General features: G+C 41.5%; 1 long non-coding RNA gene across 2 annotated transcripts in view; it reads left to right on the plus strand.

The window, feature by feature from the left end:
- The window catches only part of LOC146323772 (uncharacterized), a 63,702-nt gene that overhangs the window by 24,871 nt on the left and 20,727 nt on the right, over window positions 1–18,104 (plus strand). For both annotated transcript variants that reach the window (XR_014771205.1, XR_014771204.1), the window contains exon 3: window positions 6,640–6,729. This is a non-coding gene — a long non-coding RNA (uncharacterized LOC146323772). The remainder of the gene's footprint in view (window positions 1–6,639; window positions 6,730–18,104) is intronic.

Raw genomic sequence — 18,104 nt, forward strand, 5'->3', positions numbered from 1 at the left:
CACCAGAAGTTATTTTGCAACCCTCTTGGTGTACCAGGTTGATAACCACTGACACAGAGCGCTAACATTACTAAATAAAGTTAGGTGGACTAGCTTATACATTTTATAGACCAAACCTTCTACAATTAAAGTAGTTGGTTGCAGCCCTACTTATTAGCATAACAGAAAGTTACCTCAAGGTGCTTCTTCAAATTAGTGCTTCACAAAGTTCACTGTGCACAGTTACACAGTAACTGTATTCAGAATACCACCAGTTTAAACTGTAATGGAATACAGTTACTCATGTTTTGTATTTTAAATACCTACTTTAAAGCACCAATATGTAACAATTGCACGTCCAAAAAATAATACTGCATTCAAAATAGGGAGTTATAGACAGTATATTAAATATCCCTTTTTGTTAATTGGTCTAGTATTTCAACTTATCATGTCTCTTTTATCTCTGATGACATATGGTAGTCATTTTATGATTTATTACAGTATCTATACCACAGATTTCTCCTTTAAATACGTATTGTGAATACTGCCCAACCCTGCTTACAGGACACATGTTACAATATGTGCATTTGTTACGATTGTTCGTATAGGAAGGATGTGTGATTTCACACATAGCAGTGTTGTTTCCACAGTCGAGCACTCTCATGTATATGGAAGGACTTGAAGAGAGGGAAGCAGTAATCCGCTCATTTACAGTACCTCAGATCCAGTCTGCCATCTTTCTCCTTCTCTCTCTCAAACACACAAACACACATACCTCAATGTACCGTATCTCCTCCCCAGCCCCACAGCCCCCACCCCCACTTTCCATCCTCATTCGGGCTCATCTTGCCATCACCTCTCCAGCTCCGCCACCCCAGAGAAACCAATTCAGACTGCTGCTCCACACCGTCATGGCATGTTGGCCAAGGGAGATGGAGTCCTTTCAGGTTCTTGGCTACAACCTCTCCTCCCTCCCCTCCCCTCCTTCCTCCCCCGTCGCTGCCCCCTCGCTGCTTCTCAACATTTCCTCAACACGCCTGGTGTATCAGCGGGTAGCTGCTAGACAGCACGATAGGTCTGCTCCTGTGAATCTGTTGGAGTTATTCTGCACATTATGTGACCTTTTAAAGTTTCTCTAAAATTGCATGTGGGTGTGTGTGTTTTGTGACTCCACTCTGCGCCTGCCTTTTGCATGGTTATACTGTCAGATTAGTGAGAGTATCTGGAAGAAATGAAGCCCACATTATGTGTTTAAACACACTGATTGTGCGGTTTATCAGTAATAGGTTATCCTTAATGGCAAAACCAAACGCCCACCGCCCACCCATGGCGTCTTAAAGTTGGCAATCTTCTTTTAACGCCCCACTGTTTCCTGGGAATTTTTTTTATTTATTTTACTTGGCTCTCTAGATTTGTATACATAAACTGTGCTGCTTGGCTGTTCTTAAAAGTTGATTTGAATTATACCCTCTGCATTATGCGGCTTGATAGGAAATAAATCTCTTCAAATGAATACACTGAGGTGGTGAATGTGTGTGGGTGTGTGTGGGTGGGGTAGGCACCAAGTGTAGAGTGGTGGCGTATGTTAACATAAATTAAAGTCTATCTGCAGAGGGGCTCAGAGAAGGAAAGAGAGAAGAGAGTGTGAGAAAAATAGAAGAACAAAAAAGAAGTGTGAGAAATGAGGCAGGAGTACATAAGCAAATATTGATACTGCTTTACGGTAAGACCGCCCATATAAATAGCTTATAATTAGGTTAATAATTATTATTAGTTTGTCATTAACTAAATAACAGCATGACATTAGCTAGTCTTCCTGGGGTCCAACACAGATATCACAAATAAACAAAAATGTATACATTATACACATTCAGCAACAATTAATGACTTGCAAAAGTCCATTATCAAATCATTAGACATTACAGACAACATAAAACATCTAGTGTTTGTTCATGCAGTTAATTGCATTAATTATTATCTCATTGTTTTCTTGAAAGCAGCTCTGGTATTTGTTTTAATGACGTGATTTGTTAAAGAGCTTCATCCTGTCATGGCTCTGTAAGTTACGGTAGATTTGAGCAGATCTGTCTGTCTAGGTGGTAAAATAGATCATAATTTAGATTATAAATCATTGTTTAAAACAATTATAAACAAGCTTTAATACAGTTTTCATACACTGATGCGGGAATCACTATTTAGCAAGATCCAGTTGCTGCGTACTACTAATTAAAGGTAGAATCTGTAGGATTTGTCAAAGCTAATGAGTTACTAATATTTATAACAGGCGAAAGTGGAGCTTTATTGTAAAATGTAAAACAGTGCATGCTGAAAAAGGTAAACAATATAGCCTTTGTGTATGAATCTGGTAATCTGATATATTATTTGACGCCAAATGAAACATTTTCCTATCAGTAAGTACTGACAGGTATAAATGGTGACTGATGGAGAAGACAAAGTGAGCTAAGTAAGCCATGAGATCTGAAACTTACAGTAGGATCTGACTGATACTGTATAAAGTATACAATAAAGATACAATAAATACACAAACACTCATTTTTTGCAACAGTTAAATTGAGCAAAATGTCAGTGGATTCTGGCAGGAAGTGAGAAGACGGTCACTGTGTAGGCTTTTGCTTTCAGGGTGACAGGTTTAGCTTTACATTGACAGACAGTGGACGGTTATAAACAGCTGATCAACTTGCAATGGAGGACTCATCATCACTTGTTGTCAAATTACATGTTGAGCTCGTCTTGCACTCCTGCAGTGTTCCTGCAGCCTGTCTGAGCCTCCTTGAGTCTGGGGAGGAGGAGGCAAGGGGAAGCAACTCTCTTCAACCATAGATTGTTTATGAAATATACCATCAGTGATTCTAGCTGGCTATTTGGACAGCAGTACTTATTTTAGGAGGCACAATTGTTATATATTGCTGCCTTAACAGTACATATAAATATGGGCTCACTTTTTAGCAAGCAACAGATCCCAATTATGTAATGTGTTATAACAGCTTATGATTTATGAAGTGTGTGCAACCTAATTAATAACCTAATTATAGACCATCTATAAATAATTTATGAGGATAGTTTTATTGTAAGTTGGTTATTTTTTGCATTGGTATTAGTTGCTTTCTTTCATTAGTCAGTTAGCTGTGTTGTTTTTCTTTCCCTCCTTAAAGCTCAGAGGCCTCTGGCATCTCAATGCGTGCTGGCTGAATGGCGAGGTGGCTGTATTAAAGGCTGGTGGTGGCTGCGATGGTGGGGTGCAGCAGGGTGAAGAACAGAGCGCAGGGAGGGAGGGACGGGGGTCCGCTGAAAGGCAGCAGGCAGTGGAGTGAATGGGAAAGACGAGGGAGAGATGGTGGGAGGGGGGCATTAGTGGCGGAGGCAGGTTGGGGGTGGTGGGGGCCCTCCATTGGTTCAATGCAACGGCCGGAGCAGCTGTGAAAAGAGGTCTCCCCTTTTTCCCACGCCCAGTACGACGCAGAAACCCTGCTTCAGCCTGCCAGGGTCAAGTCACATTTCTAATATATACACTGGGCCTGTGGACTCGCACAATGCATACACACAGCTCATTTATTTTATGTATGCACACAGACAGACACACACTTGTGTGCACACAGCGAGTAGACAGCCTCTCAGACGGAGACAGAGGTGGGGGCCGCTGCAGAGAGAGAGGGGAGTATTATGACACTGATTTCTATCCCGTTGGCACCATTGTTTCGTCTCGGATCCTGCAAATTAACAAGCTGCAAGTGACATGCCCAAACACACACACACAAACACACACAGATTCCACCACTACACCTGCTAGTGTGGGCAATTTCAATTCAGATTTTCAAATTTAAACAAAAATGGCATGAAAAATAGAGATTTGGTCTCTTTTCTAAATTTCTTACACTAGATCCTGGTACATGTGACAGTTCACCTTAAAATAAAAAAAATGCATATTTTTCCTCTGCCCTGTAGTGATATTTATCTATGTAGATTGTTGAGTTTTGAGAGATTCTGGCCCTGGAGATGAATGTCCTCTCTTGAATATAACGTAACTAGACACTACTTGGCTTGTGGTGCTAAAAGTGCCAAAAAAAAGACAAATGTCTAATTTCAGAAATCACAACCTGGTTACTCAAGACAATCCACAGACCTTGTTGTGAGTAGTTTCATGGAGGAGCTACTTTCTACGGTAGACTCTACCAGTCCTACTTTCTCATAACCCAGTTACAAGATATTCCACATATCTTGCCATGAGCAGTTTCATGTAGGAAATACTTTCTTTCTTGTACAAACAAAGTGTACTAAGTGGAAATAAAGTAGTTCCTACATGAAACTGCTCACAACAAGGTGTGTGGATTATCTTGAGTAACTGGGTCATGATATCTGGAATTAGACACTGGTGTTGATCTTTTCAAATGTATTTTTTTGGTGCTTTGAACACAATCAGGTTACATTTTCTAGAGCCAATATTTTATGTATTTTATGTATGTATTATTATCGAAAAATTTGGGGGTGAACTGTCCCTTTAATGAAAAATATGTACCAGGATCCAGTGCAAAAATTTAGAAAATGCCTGAGTCTTCATATTTTCTTTATGCTGTTTTTGTTGATTTGTTCCCACAAACTGAATGGAAACCGCTCAAACCAGCAGGTGTAGTGGCAATATCTGTGTGCACCAAGACGGAAAATATGTGCTTTTGATTTTTGCGTGAATGTTCCCTTTAATACATTCATGAATACCCCAAGTCCTCTTCATATGTTTGGACTAATATATCTGTGGGTGTCTTCACTGTATACACCCGTAACTGTGTCATCCACCCACCCTTCTGCCGCCGCCACCACCACATCTCAGCCTCTTTTCTTCTCACACGTTTACGTCTCAGCCGCCATTTACAAACTATAATCATATTCCAGGGAGGGGGATGTAAACGCTTTGTCCTGACAGACCCCCCCTCAGCCCAGTGCCAGATGCCCTGCTGTATTGTGTGGGTGCTGGGGGGCAGGCAGGCAGGCAGGCAGGCAGCCCCCTTCCTCCTTCTCCCTCTCTGCACCATGATGTCACCCTACTTGTCTGTCTGCCTGTCTGTCAGGGCCCTGACAGGAACTTGAGTGTGGGAAGGAAAGGCGTTCGGGATGGGGAGGGAAGGGGAGGTGGGGGTGCTGGAGGTTCAAGGAGGGGTTGAGGGGTTGGGAGGGGATTTTTTTTCAAGGGGGAGAGTTTGGGGGTGTTGGCGAGAGAGTGTCTGGCCTGAGAGGTCAGCGAGTGGACTTGAGCATGGAGCGAGTGTGTCTGTGTCTGTGTGTGTGTCTGAGTTTTTTTTTTTTTTTTGGTAGGGAGGAGGTTCCCCTAGCAACTCTAAAGAGAAGTGGAATTTAGATGAGTCTGTTGGTCTCTGTCCTCCAATAATTCAGTCGTTCAGACTCCTTGGTCAGCTGCACAAAAGGCCTGAACAGCAAAGATATAAAGAAGAAGGGGAAACAAAAGCACCTGTTTTCACTTTTCTCTGTTTGTTCATTATGGATTCCATCTAGTACGTCCACGATTGTGCACAGATTTAGTGAAGTCATGTCAGTTTGAAGCTGATATAGCCCAACTATTGCAGCAGACAGTGTAATGCATGGTGTGATCATAGGAAATATCCAGAATATTACACTTAAGAGTGGAATTCAGTGCTCTCCTTGAATGAATTCACATCTTAGATAGAGCAACACTTCAGTCTCCAAAGTGAAATTATTAATATTTCCTTTTCCTTTTTGAGATGTGGGAGGCGAGGGCAATTTTAGTTCAAACACCCAGGTTCAGTCCTGGACCTGTTCCAGATTCACTTCCTGTAAGCGTTTCATAAGAATGAATCTTGTTCTGATTTGTATTGTGATTTATACTGAAACTGTGCTGCAAATAGGGCTGCACTATATGGTAAAAAATAACATTGCAATTATTTTGACAGATACTGCCATTGTGATATGATTCATGATTAGTAGGAGTGATCATTTTTGCATCACAATTTTCATTTTCACTGAAAAAAGCATTTAAATCATGATGATGTGACATTTGTTAGAGTCTGTACCAAACAAACTTGTTTTCTTACACCTGGAGAACAAGATTTGTAGGCCAGGGCTTCTCTGCAGCACTACAGTACTTCATTATAATGCTGTTTTGTTAGACATTTTACCTTTTTCAAAAAGATTGCAGCTTCTGCAATTTGGATATTGCACTTGGCCATGTTGCAGTTTTGGTAATATTTCGATCAGTTGTGAAAACCTAGCTGCAGTAGTTCTTGTTTTTCGTGGTTGTGTTGTAAGGGCGAGTCTAGTAAGGCTAGATGTAGACCTTTTTCTTCAATTTGGGAAACTCAATCAACATAAAGGAAACAATCAGTAATGTTTGCTCCAGACATAGGTGGCATCTGACATACTTTAATATTCTCTTAGTGCATGCAAAATATGATATGGTAATGATATGGTTTTTCATAAAAAAGTTAATCAATCAATTAAAAACTCTTAATTATATCTACTTCTTCTCCCTCAATGAAAAAAGAAGCAGAACCTGCTCCTTTTCATCACTGACCATCTAAGCAACATGTTGAAAAAATTTCTTGTTTCACACCCAACCTCTTTTCTTTGGTCACAATCAACCCTGACATCCTGTTGTTTCTGTTTCTTCTCCAGGCAGCAGTCAACATGAATGATGACAGACTAAGTACAAGCCCACAAAGGACATGACTAGAAGGGAAATCAGGGAGCTGTCGGGAGTTACAAGTAAGTAAACTGTCCCCCAACTATACAGAAACAAGGCTGACTTAATAAAATCACACTAGTTGTGAATAAGTAACTAACGCTCATTTGCTGAAAGAACAATCACAAGTGGTGCACCTGCAACATCGCACGTATTATGTCTTGACATTTTTTCACCCTCCATCCACTCAAGTTTGTTAGGGAGTGGTATCAGAGTCTGCCCACTGGAAGTTTAAAATTTTTAAATTTTTGTAAGTTAAATACTGGACCAGTGATCGAGACTCGTACTATAATCATGGCTGCAACTGCTGCACCCCCGACAGAGAAACTTCTCCAATGTGCCCATCCATTTCTCTTTAAAAAAAGTCTGTCCTCAAGTGCCATTTCCTTTACTTTTCATTTTTCTTCTTCTTTTTTTCTGAGCTTAATATTACCTGTCAGATGGCCTGTTGCTTTGTGGTTTGCTCACAGCGCTTGAGTCTGTTGTCTTAATATGGATTTATTGGGGCCTTTCTATATGCTAATTGAAAGTTTCCTGGCACGCACATTCAAAGTAAGATTAACAATGATTTCGTAACATACTCATGTGAAAAGATTTGGCTGTCAGTGCACGTTTCATGAATCCCATGTAGGATTCTTCTTACTACTTTGTTTAAGAACAAAGTAAGTATTCATGTATGAGGCCCATTATCTTCCAAACTAGTTATGGTGTCACAAATCTTGCTCATACGTGCGCATGTTGAACTCAGATTTAAGGTGAGCACAGAAAAAAGTTTCCCCCTTCAAAAGATGGATGTGAAATATCCTTCAGGTGTCAAACTCTGACCATTCATCAGTCTGCACAGTGAAGGTCGAACATCCAAAGTGAAGTAACAATAAGCAACACACATTTTTGAGTGCAGGGGAACTTTAAGACTTTTGAAGATGCTCTATAGCATAACGCTGTAGTTCATTCACCCACTCTATGAGCACATCTTCTTTGTAAGTGTCATGATCATCAGCCAAAAGACTCATAACTTTTATGCCCATATTGGCATCTAACAAAAATGAAAATGTTCCGGCCTCATGTTATCGTTTGAAATGCAAAGCTGTCAATCTAAAAGATGAGTTTTTTTTTCCTGATTCCTGAAATGACTTTATGGAGAATGAAGATCTTCGTCTGACAGCAGTAATGTGGTGTTTACAGCTCAGCGGCAAACACAGACAACGGGCACCTTTTTCAACTGGCAAACATTTACCAGGACACAGACACACGCCTTTGTCATTCATCCTCTCTCTATTTGGACTCCTGCCTTTGTATTTCTTCCACCCCTTTGCTCTTTCCATCTCTTGCTTTAATAGTCCTCCCTCTGTCTCTCTCTGTGGCTGTGTGAAGAGGTGATAGTATTGGGAGACAATGGGGAAGACTCACTTAATTAGCTGGACGAGAAGATGCATTGTGGCAATTACTGAGCACAAAGGGAGGGGAAGGTATGGCTCTGTAATGTGCTGCTGTGTGTATTTGCCTGGCTGTTGTAGCCTGGAGTGCGGGCAGGCCTTTATAGGGGAGAGTGAAAGCAGTAACAATGGAAGACAGGATGTACTCCACATGTAGAGCCATTTCCAGTCCTTTTACAAACAGGGACAATAGCTGCTACACTCTCTTAATGGCTGGAAATGCAGAAACTGTATTTCCTTTTACGAATGGATTTTGGAGCTTAAAATTTACAGCTCTGGTAACCAACTTTCCAGGTGTATGTGTAGTTTTGTTGTGAATATTTTGGCACCACTTTTAAATAAGGTACCCATTATAGAGGTTATCTTATGTATTTCAATAAATAATTTACCACTTAACATTTTATAGATAAGTCATATTCATAAATTACAAGTGTGGTTGTAATTATTTCCATTATAAATTAATCAGTAGATTATTTTCTATTATATCAGAGGGAGAAAATAGTGTTCACCAAACCTCTCCTTCAAAGAGCTTAACAACTAGAACTAGGCTGTAGCCGGCCTGCCAAGTCAAGTCAGTTTTTTTAATATATAGCCCAAAATTACAAATCACAATAGACCTTTTTCACAACAGCCATATCAGAGATCTCAGAGTTTTGATTAATGAAATTAATTAAGGGCCCATTCCATTTAGTGTAGCAGTGAGCCAAAATGCACAATGTCAGCACCCTGACTCAGTTTGACCTGAATGTATCATTGGTAACACCTGTGTTTGCCCTACTATTTCATATCAGAATGGCTGCTGTGGAAAAAAAAAAGATCTGTTTGCCTCACCACATGTTGAAACATCTGTGTGGGGCTGCTATACTCGGTAGATTGGAGGGTGGAGTGGAGCAAAAGTGTACATATTGGATTAAACGTTGTGTTACAATGCTCTTGTTTCAAAATGAATCATCTTGAAACGTTAGAAACTCGCTAGGGTATGGTTTGTAACCTGCTCATGGGGCTAACGTTAGCTTATTTAGCTAGCTAGGTAGCCACAGCCAATAAACTCCACCAGTGACAGCGATTTCTGTTATTTCAGCAGGCAAACTTGTCAGCCGCCAGCTTGAAACCTGCTTTTGTCTACCTCTGTGTGAAATAAGGACCCACAGTTTCAAAGCTGAATAAGAATTTTGAGTGATAAATCTGCCACTGTTATCATTGTTAGCTAACTGCATATCTACCATATTTGAAAGCTTGCTAGGGAGTGAGTAATCTGTTTATTATCATAAACAACAAAGAAAAACAAAAAAATATTCACATTTTATTAGTGTTTTAGCAAGCATACCTAAGGCTATAATATGTAGCATTTTGGTGTTAAAATGTCTAAAAAAGCTAGACGTGTGTTATATATTTTGTTAAGCTGTGTACTTACACTCTCAATCCGTATTGTATTCAAAGTAAGGTGTGTTTCCCACAGACTGTAGCTAGTTAGTTGCTAGTTGTTTCTGGGTAAACACAGGATATGTCCAATACAGAGAGTGATGAAGGAAGTTGGAGAACGTGCCTAAAGGTAACAAATAAAATTTTATTATTACCTCTTCCATGAACGTGATTCCTGCCTGAGTCATGACAGATCATTAGCAGTGGTTGTTGTTCAAAAGTGAAGATTTCATCTCCCATGAGCCCTGGTTTGTGTTGCCAGGTTGTGTAAAAGCTCTCTGGCTGGTGTATCATAACGTACTTTAAGTAACTGCAGCTCTAGCAAAGTGACCACTTACTTTCTGGAAAAGGACTGCATTGCACCCATTAACCCAAAAGTTGTACTTATTAATGGCTTGTAAAAAAAATCTATAAAGCATTAACACAACCTTTATTAAACAGCAAAAGCAACAGTTACAGTGTATAAACCCTTTTATAAATTCTGCCTTCTAATAAAAAGGTACTATAAAGCTCATGTTTGACCTTGTTGTGTAACAAACAGTGACTAATTTTCTAATTTCCTCTTTCCGTGTCCATTCATCCATCCTCTTCATTTCTATTTTAGATTGTCCTGTTGCTGTGCACCAAACTGGACATGCTACTTTCTATTTCTGACTGACGATGAGTGGGCCGCTGCTTGGTGCCACTGTGCGTTGTGTGTGAGTGTGTGTGTGTGTAGAGTTGGGTCTGGCAGAGAGCATCCTCCTCTAGTGGAGTGGCCTGAGGGGATTTCTTTCATGAAGTCAGATAACATCCAGGCGACCCCCTCTTCCCTTTTTTATAAGAGTTCTTTAACCTTGATAAATGAAGTAGAGGCGGGGAGGGAGAGAAGGAGGGAGGGAGGGAGAGAGAGAGAGGAAAAAGTTGCGGGCTGTGGTGGGGGTGATGGAGGGAGGAGAGATAGAGAGAGGGAGAGACACCAACTCCCTGGCCGGCTTGCTCTCAGGATCAATAACGTTCGGAGAGCTGCTGAGCACTCCTGTCTGGCAGCTCTACCATAGGGGATGGAAGGAACGGAGGGAGGGAGGGGGGAGGATGGGAGGGAAAGCAAGAAAAGGAGTGTTGAGAAAGCCTCTCTATCTCCCTCTTGTCACCCTTTTTTGCGGAGAGAGGGAATCGAGGTGGACGCCGATGTAAAGATGGAAGGATGAGAGGAGTATAGATGGAGGCGACTTTAGACCAGCTGGACCATGCCACCCACCAACCTGCTGGGAAAAAACACACACACACACACATGCACACACTCGCGCGCACACTGTGGTCTCCTTTTTACAGAGCCACAAGGTTACAGAGTGTCGATACAAACGCGCACAGCCCTCCGACAAATGGGATTTGGCATGTTCAATCAACAGTGCTGCCAAATCCCTGTTGTTAAGTATTGCAGAGCCATATCTGTCTGCAGCGGGCCTGGGCTATGCTACCAAGGCCCGCTAACTGTCCCCTAAATATCCTCTATTAAAGTCCTCTCTAATAAAATCTGTAACTGTAGATGCCATTGGATTAGAATGGGTGTGTGTGTGGTGGCATAAATAGTGTTTGTACTGACATCACAGTTCGGTCAGTAACCTGGATGTGCGGCCATTATGGAGTAAGTGGTAGTACGTAAACTTTATTTACAGTATGAAGCGGTGTTTAAAATCACAGTTACAAGGAGCTGTGCAATTCAAATGTTGCAGGAAAAGTAATAAAAACAATGAAACAACAACAGAAATAAAGAATAAAAACTGTGCATAGGGCAAACACATTACAGAATAAAGTACTCACGAAATTATACTAAAAATAACAAAACAACAATCAAGGGGTGGGAGCCACGACTGCAAAAGGTCAGTCACCGTTGGTTTTGAACCTTGATTTTGGAATAGCCAGAAGGATTTGTTCAGTAGACCTCGGTGTTCTCGTGGTACAGAGGACAAAATAATTCAGCCAGTTTAGTGCTTTATATGTGATTAAAAGAATTTCAATTGTAATCCAATCAGTCAAAATAAATTCTGTATTCTATTGGTAGCCAGTGTAGGTTAGCCAGTACTGGTGTAATGTGAGACCGTTATGGACATACAGGGATGTAAACAACAGAAAGGATTACATGCTGTATATTCAGTTCAAGCCAACTTCAGAGTCAGAACCATGGAAAAGTTCCAGAAAACACATGGAAGTTGCTGCAACTTACAGAGAAGGACCTTGTCAGCAGGAAAAGGGTGAAATATTTTTTGAGAAACCAAGGTTAATAGGAGGTGAAGAACAAGCTGGCTCCTTCGTCTTGGACTGACGATCCAATAATTTTGCCTTCTATTTCCAATCCTGACTTGGTGACCCACCTCAAGCCCACACGCAGCTGAAGACAATAAATGTTACAAAGGTGTGATAGTGTGTGGATAGTACGAAAAACACGATATTGGCTTATCAATGATGTGTATTGTGCAAGGTAGGTGATCAGCTGATCTTTACATTTTGGAAATTCGACTCTCTAAGACTTTGGGGATTCAACTTTTTTTTTTCAGGAAAACTGATGAGAAACTAGTGATTCTCACTAGTTTATATTTGGTTGAGCAAAACTTACCATTTTGAGTGACAATTGCTACCATCAAAGTTATTGAACTGATGGTAAATAATCAAGAACAGTCCAAGTATGGCTGTGTTGTTTACATTCACCATCTCCAACATGGCTGGCTTCCAGATTGATGACATGCTGTGGAAACACTCTATAGGGAACAGAGAGGTAGTTTTCACATTGTGCACCTGTTATAAAAAAAATGCCTCTTCCTCGCGGTTCCTCGAGGTCATGGCCACCTGAGCTCTCTCCCTCTCTTCTTTCTCTCTCTTCTACTTGATTTCCTTGCTTGGAGTTTAAGTCGCTGGTCTCCCTCCTCTGGCCATCTCTCCTGGCCTCTGTTAGACCTGATCCTTTCATCTTCCTCCCCCTAATCCTGTGCTAGAGAAGCCTTCTCTTCACCCCTCCGCTGCTTCCCATTGCTCTCTTTTTAACTCCATGCCTCTTCTTATTTTAGCGTGTCCCTGTGCTCCTTGCACCGCTTTCTTCTCCTTTCACTTTCTCTTCTTTATCCCGGCTTTTATCACCCCTGCCTCTGCCTCTTCTCCGTCTCCTGCATCACCCTTCTTCCACCCTCCTCCTCTCCTACTTTCCTCCGTCCTTAATGAAGTTAGTGATCAGTTGACTGCCCCTATCATTGGTAGAGAGCAGGTTGGTCCTCCCATCTCAGGAGGGGGGTACATTGTCTGTGCTGGTTGACCAGTGTAATCCCTCCACTGGGGACAAAGGGCAGTACCCTCACTACCTCAGCCACCCCTGAAGGGCATTAGCCCCCTGACGAGAGCCGTGCCCTGGCCTGCCCCTGCCTGCCTGACAACCCAGCATCACACCGCTGCCTCTTTCTTTTTCTGAGAGGAGGGAAGTTTGACTTCATACTGCTGAGAGGGAATGCAGATGACCAGGAATAGTTGCTTTTAGACGTCATGCCAAGTTGATTTAGAATTGCAGTGTAGAATAACAGGATCCCTTGATTCTTCTTTGCAACACTACACAATATGTGGATGAGTGACATGCTGCAAAACATGGATTACTTTTGCATCCAGAGCGTTTATTTACCCGTTAAATTAAACTTTATACAAAACTTAGTGGTCTATTAGAATTTCTCCCTGATTTAAGTATATTTTTTAGTCTGTAAATTTATTGCAGATATGCCATTATGTCCATTTCATTTTGCTTGGATCACGTAATGTAGACCACAGGCCATACATTTGCTACAGTTACGTATCATATATTGCTGGAATCAGCCCTTTATACCAAACCCTGTTTGATGTTTCTGGGTCTATCTCAGCCAACGCTGCCTGAAAGTAAATGAATACGTTCAACATAGATCTTCACATTTGATATTTCTGCTTATTGTACTTCTGTGTTTGTGGTACATCTTCTCAATGCATCAAAGTATCCACATTCTGATTTTTAAAAATGTAGAGGAACCTCCTGCCCACTGTCACACCGAACTGGAGATCAATCAGAGCTTGCAGCACAATTTCATGAGTTCAGGTGTATCATCATCCATTCTGCCTGGGTTTATTTGGAATTATTTTACTTATTGCATGTGACACAATGTCTGCCTGCTTCCATGCAACTAGGCCAGACGGGTCAAGTGGAAAAGTAGAATTAAACTATGAAACTATATTCAGAAAAGGCTGTCTCAGGCGATTTCCTCCTCCTCATTACATTAAACTGAATATCTTTGGATTTTGGACTGACAAAACAAGGAATTATCTTGGACATTGAGAAACTGATGGACGGATGGACATGTTTCTCTATTTTCTGACATATGGTGCAGCCCTGAATTAAACATAATAATTAGTCTTTGTTGTTTGATTACTACTAATAAATAAAAATATTTGCTTCAGACAAGTAGACTTCAAAAAGTGAACCCCCCCCCCCCAAAAAAACCTTAGTGTTGAACCCATCACTCTCTTCTCACACACACTCATAAACACACACACACACACACACACACACATCTGTTGTATTAAGATCAGGAAGTCAGACTCTAAACCACTATACAACCCCACATACCTCTCTCTCCCTCTTTTTGTCTTTCACACACAGACACACACACACACACACACACACACACACACACACACACACACACACACACACACACACACGTTTACACAAGGAACGAGTAGGTAAGGTTGCTATGGGAACGGTTGGTCAGAGTTTACCAGAGGGGAAACAAACAAAGTACTGTTCATGAAAGCAGGTTGTTCTGTGCAGAAGGAGCACTGATACTGTGTGTGTGCAAATGTGGGTTGCGTGTCATCATGTCTGGTGATGAGATGTGTGTGAAGCCATGCATACAGCATCCTTTTATATCTCTGTCCTTTCCTCCTTCTATAGATCTGCTGTTCTTTACAATACCTTCATAAAAAAATCTTTGAAGTGCTCAGTGGGAGGCAGACGTTCAGTGACAGCAGCCTCCAAAAGAATTTGATGAGACGTTGTCGAGCCCATATGGCTGCATGGTGCTGCCTTTTACTTTGTATATGTGAGTTGTCCAAGTGTTATCATCATCAAGTTCATTTTAATGAGGAAGATGCACCTCTGTAACAAAGCTGAGAATGCTTTCATCCTTAGCATAATCAGTTTGTCCATGTGACATCAGAAAACATTTAGGAACGCCCATCATAATTTCATTGAACCCATGGTGATTAATATATTTATATATTTCATTTATTAAGATGTTAAGACAAGGACAAGCAGCAAATTTGAGCATTTTGCTCAAAAAATGACTTGATCCAACTGTCTTCAAAGACCATGGACCCCTTAGCGGAGCAGGGACAGGGTACTACATATATTCAGGTCATCTCTCATTTGCGCTTACTTGTAGTTGCTAAGTCAGCAGCATTTGTGACATAGCTAATTTTAGCTGCATTAGCCTCACCCTCTGTGTTTTCAGTGGTGTTTTTTGAGGTGGAGGGTATGTCAGAGTCTCTTGCTCGTGAAGGTACAAAACGATTCATGTGGCTCACAAGAGCAAGGAATCATGGGTACCTTTTAATCTATTAAATGTTAAGGATTTTTTTTTATTCTCATTAATGTGCATTAATAATTTTTGAGGTAAAAAGAAATAAATATTTGGTGGCCCCCCTGCAGTAACTTTGAAGACTCCCTAAGGGTCATGGACCTCCTGTTGAAGACCCAGAACTTAAATGATTATCAATATAGATAATGTTCTGAATGACTGATCAATTAATCAACTTATAGTTGCAGCTCTACATTTTTTCATATTTGAGCTAGAAATACACAGTCATCTGTTTCTTCTCAGGTATTTTTCAGTATATGAAAGTGTGAATTTTCAGCCGTGTATTTTTTTTTTTAAAGACGATCTCTGCAAGTGAATTTGACATTTGAAAAATGTCTAAATATTATAAAACAACAGAAATTTCCAAAAATATCAGATCTGTGTGGACTGATGAGAGACTTCAGCATTTCTCACATTAGAACATGTAATATTTAGGTCCACCAACTGTTTCAACCAACAATTAATGTTCGCATAGCAGTAGTGGTAACATGCATTGATTTACATTTAATTTAGCTGATTTCCTGGAAATTCAGTCAAGATTTGGATGAAGACCCGACTAAGTAACACCCTGCATGAATCCCCGATGCCTACTGTGCTGCTTCAGCTGTCTCAGTTTCTTCTCCCTTCGAATTATATAGTGTATCGCCTCTCCTCTCTTTCCCTCTCTTCTCCTCTCCTCTGGAAAAGTAGGTCTCGTGGTAGTTGGATGTCACCTCATCCGAGCCACAAACAGCAGCACCCGCCACAGTTCTCATTTTCTGTCATTCCCCTTCCTCCACTCTTCTCTGCATCTCCCTCTTTTGAGGCGTACGAACAAAATGCGTCTAAACTCTAAAGCAGCACACAAACCCGCTGCGTTTTCTCCCATAAAAATGCCACCATGCCTTCCTCGCTCCGTCTGTGTCCCCACCTCCTTTAATGCCTCTTTAGCCCTGCACTCAGCTGCTTGAGTAATATTTATTGCACAGTCTCTTTTAGTCTCAGTTTTTCCTTTTATTTTTCTCCCCTGAAACAAACAAGTCCAATGCCATGGGGCAAAACACCCCCAACGCCGCCGCCACCACCTCCACCGCCGCTGCCCCTCCCCACCTTCTCCGCCCCCTGTTCCCTCTGCCCCTCGCTCCTTCAGCACTGACAGATAGACAAACGTACTGTTCTCTCTTTCTTTGCCTTTCACCTCTCAAACCTCCCTCCATCCATCCTGCTGGACGGGTACAATGCAGGCGCTCTATCCTGCGGCAGGGAGAATGCAGCCCTGAACTAACAATATCACCAAGGCTGCCTGAATGCCGCCGAGTCCCATTGTGCTCTGTCAGAGGGGAGTTAACACCCATGTCTGAGCCCAATGAATAGTATTATTGTGTCTGAGACATGCACCGCACCCCCGGTCCCCATCCATGTCCCCCTAACTCAACTCCCCCCCACCCGCCTTGCCCAAACTTGCCTCTCTTGTCCCAACAGTGTAACCCCCCACGCCACTCTTGCACCCTCCTTAACAGACAGCTCGAACTTCCAAAGCCTTGCCGGCCCACCAACTCTAAAACCTCCGCACTTTATTTCTCTATTCCCCTGGCAGTCGGCCCGTGGGTTTTAGTCTCTTTTTCAGGCCTGCGGAGGGGTGGAGAGAGGTGGACAGACAGGCTGTCACAGCTCTGCGGTGGCTGAGGATATTTTGGAGATCGTGTGGTTGATGCGGTGCAGCGCTGTGCAATGTGGGGTGGTGGGGGTTGAATTTGGCCATGGCTCTTTCTCTGTTGAGGAGCACAATGGGACCATGAATCCTCAAAGAAATGTCCCCCCAACTGCTATTATCATAAGAAGAGGGCTGCTGAACCCATTTGAATAATTCTGGATGATACAAAAGCTGAGATGTTTTCTTTGACAAAGTTTCTATAGAGCGCCACTGGTCTGGCCAAAACATTTCCATTCCTTCACACAAACTATGGCGCAAACAGAGAAGGGTGGGGGAAGTGTAGTAGAAATATCCAGTCGGTTTTAAAAGTTATTTAGAACAGCCCCCCCACCAAAATCAAAAATGCATTTTTTTTTCTGTTTATCCATCTAGATTGTTTTGGTGTGAGTTGCTGAGTTTTGGAGATATCAGCTGCAGAGGCGTCTGCCTTCTCTTCAATATAATGGAACTGGATGGCACCAAAAAAAATACATTTAAAAAATTGAAAAGCAGTGTCTCTTTCCAGAACTACTTTCCTTCTATCAGAAAGAAAATAGTACCTACATGAAACTGCTTTCAATAAGGTCTGTGCATTATTTTGATTAACTGGGTCATGATTCCTGGAAAGAGACATTCTTTCTATGGTCGATTCTAACGGAATGATTTTCTTTCAACAATAGAACCTTCGAGAACTACAGTAGATTGTACCAGAACTACTTTTCTTGTGCTAGACAGAAAGTATTCCCTACAAGAAAGTGCTTAATAGTAAGGTCTGTGTATTATTTCGAGCAAGCGGGTCATGATTTCTGGAATGAGACACTGGTGTTCCATTTTTCAAATGTATTATTTTTTAGCTTTGAGCACCGCAAACCATTGTGCGTGCCATCTAGCTCCATTATATTTGAGAGAAAGCAGACATCTCAATGGCTGATATCTCCAAACCTCTGAAACTCACACCAAAACAATCTAGATGGATAAATAGCACTACAGGCCAGAGGAAAAATATGTATTTTTGATGTATTTTTGATTTTGGCATGAACTGTTCCTTTAAGGGCAAATAAATATAAAACTCGGTGGGCTCAGGCAGCTAAGGGAGAGCAGGAGAGGGTGCTTGTTGAAGAGAAACTTTCCTGTAAATATTTCTAATGTATTCTATTGACGCAGTGGTGATTTTTATAATGGGCCCACTCTCGCTATATTTTGCTATCTGCAGCACATCAGAATCTAATAGCTGAGAGTACCTT

Source organism: Lutjanus erythropterus, chromosome 7, assembly GCF_056507025.1.
Source record: "Lutjanus erythropterus isolate fLutEry1 chromosome 7, fLutEry1.hap2, whole genome shotgun sequence".
Taxonomy (NCBI): domain Eukaryota; kingdom Metazoa; phylum Chordata; class Actinopteri; order Lutjaniformes; family Lutjanidae; genus Lutjanus; species Lutjanus erythropterus.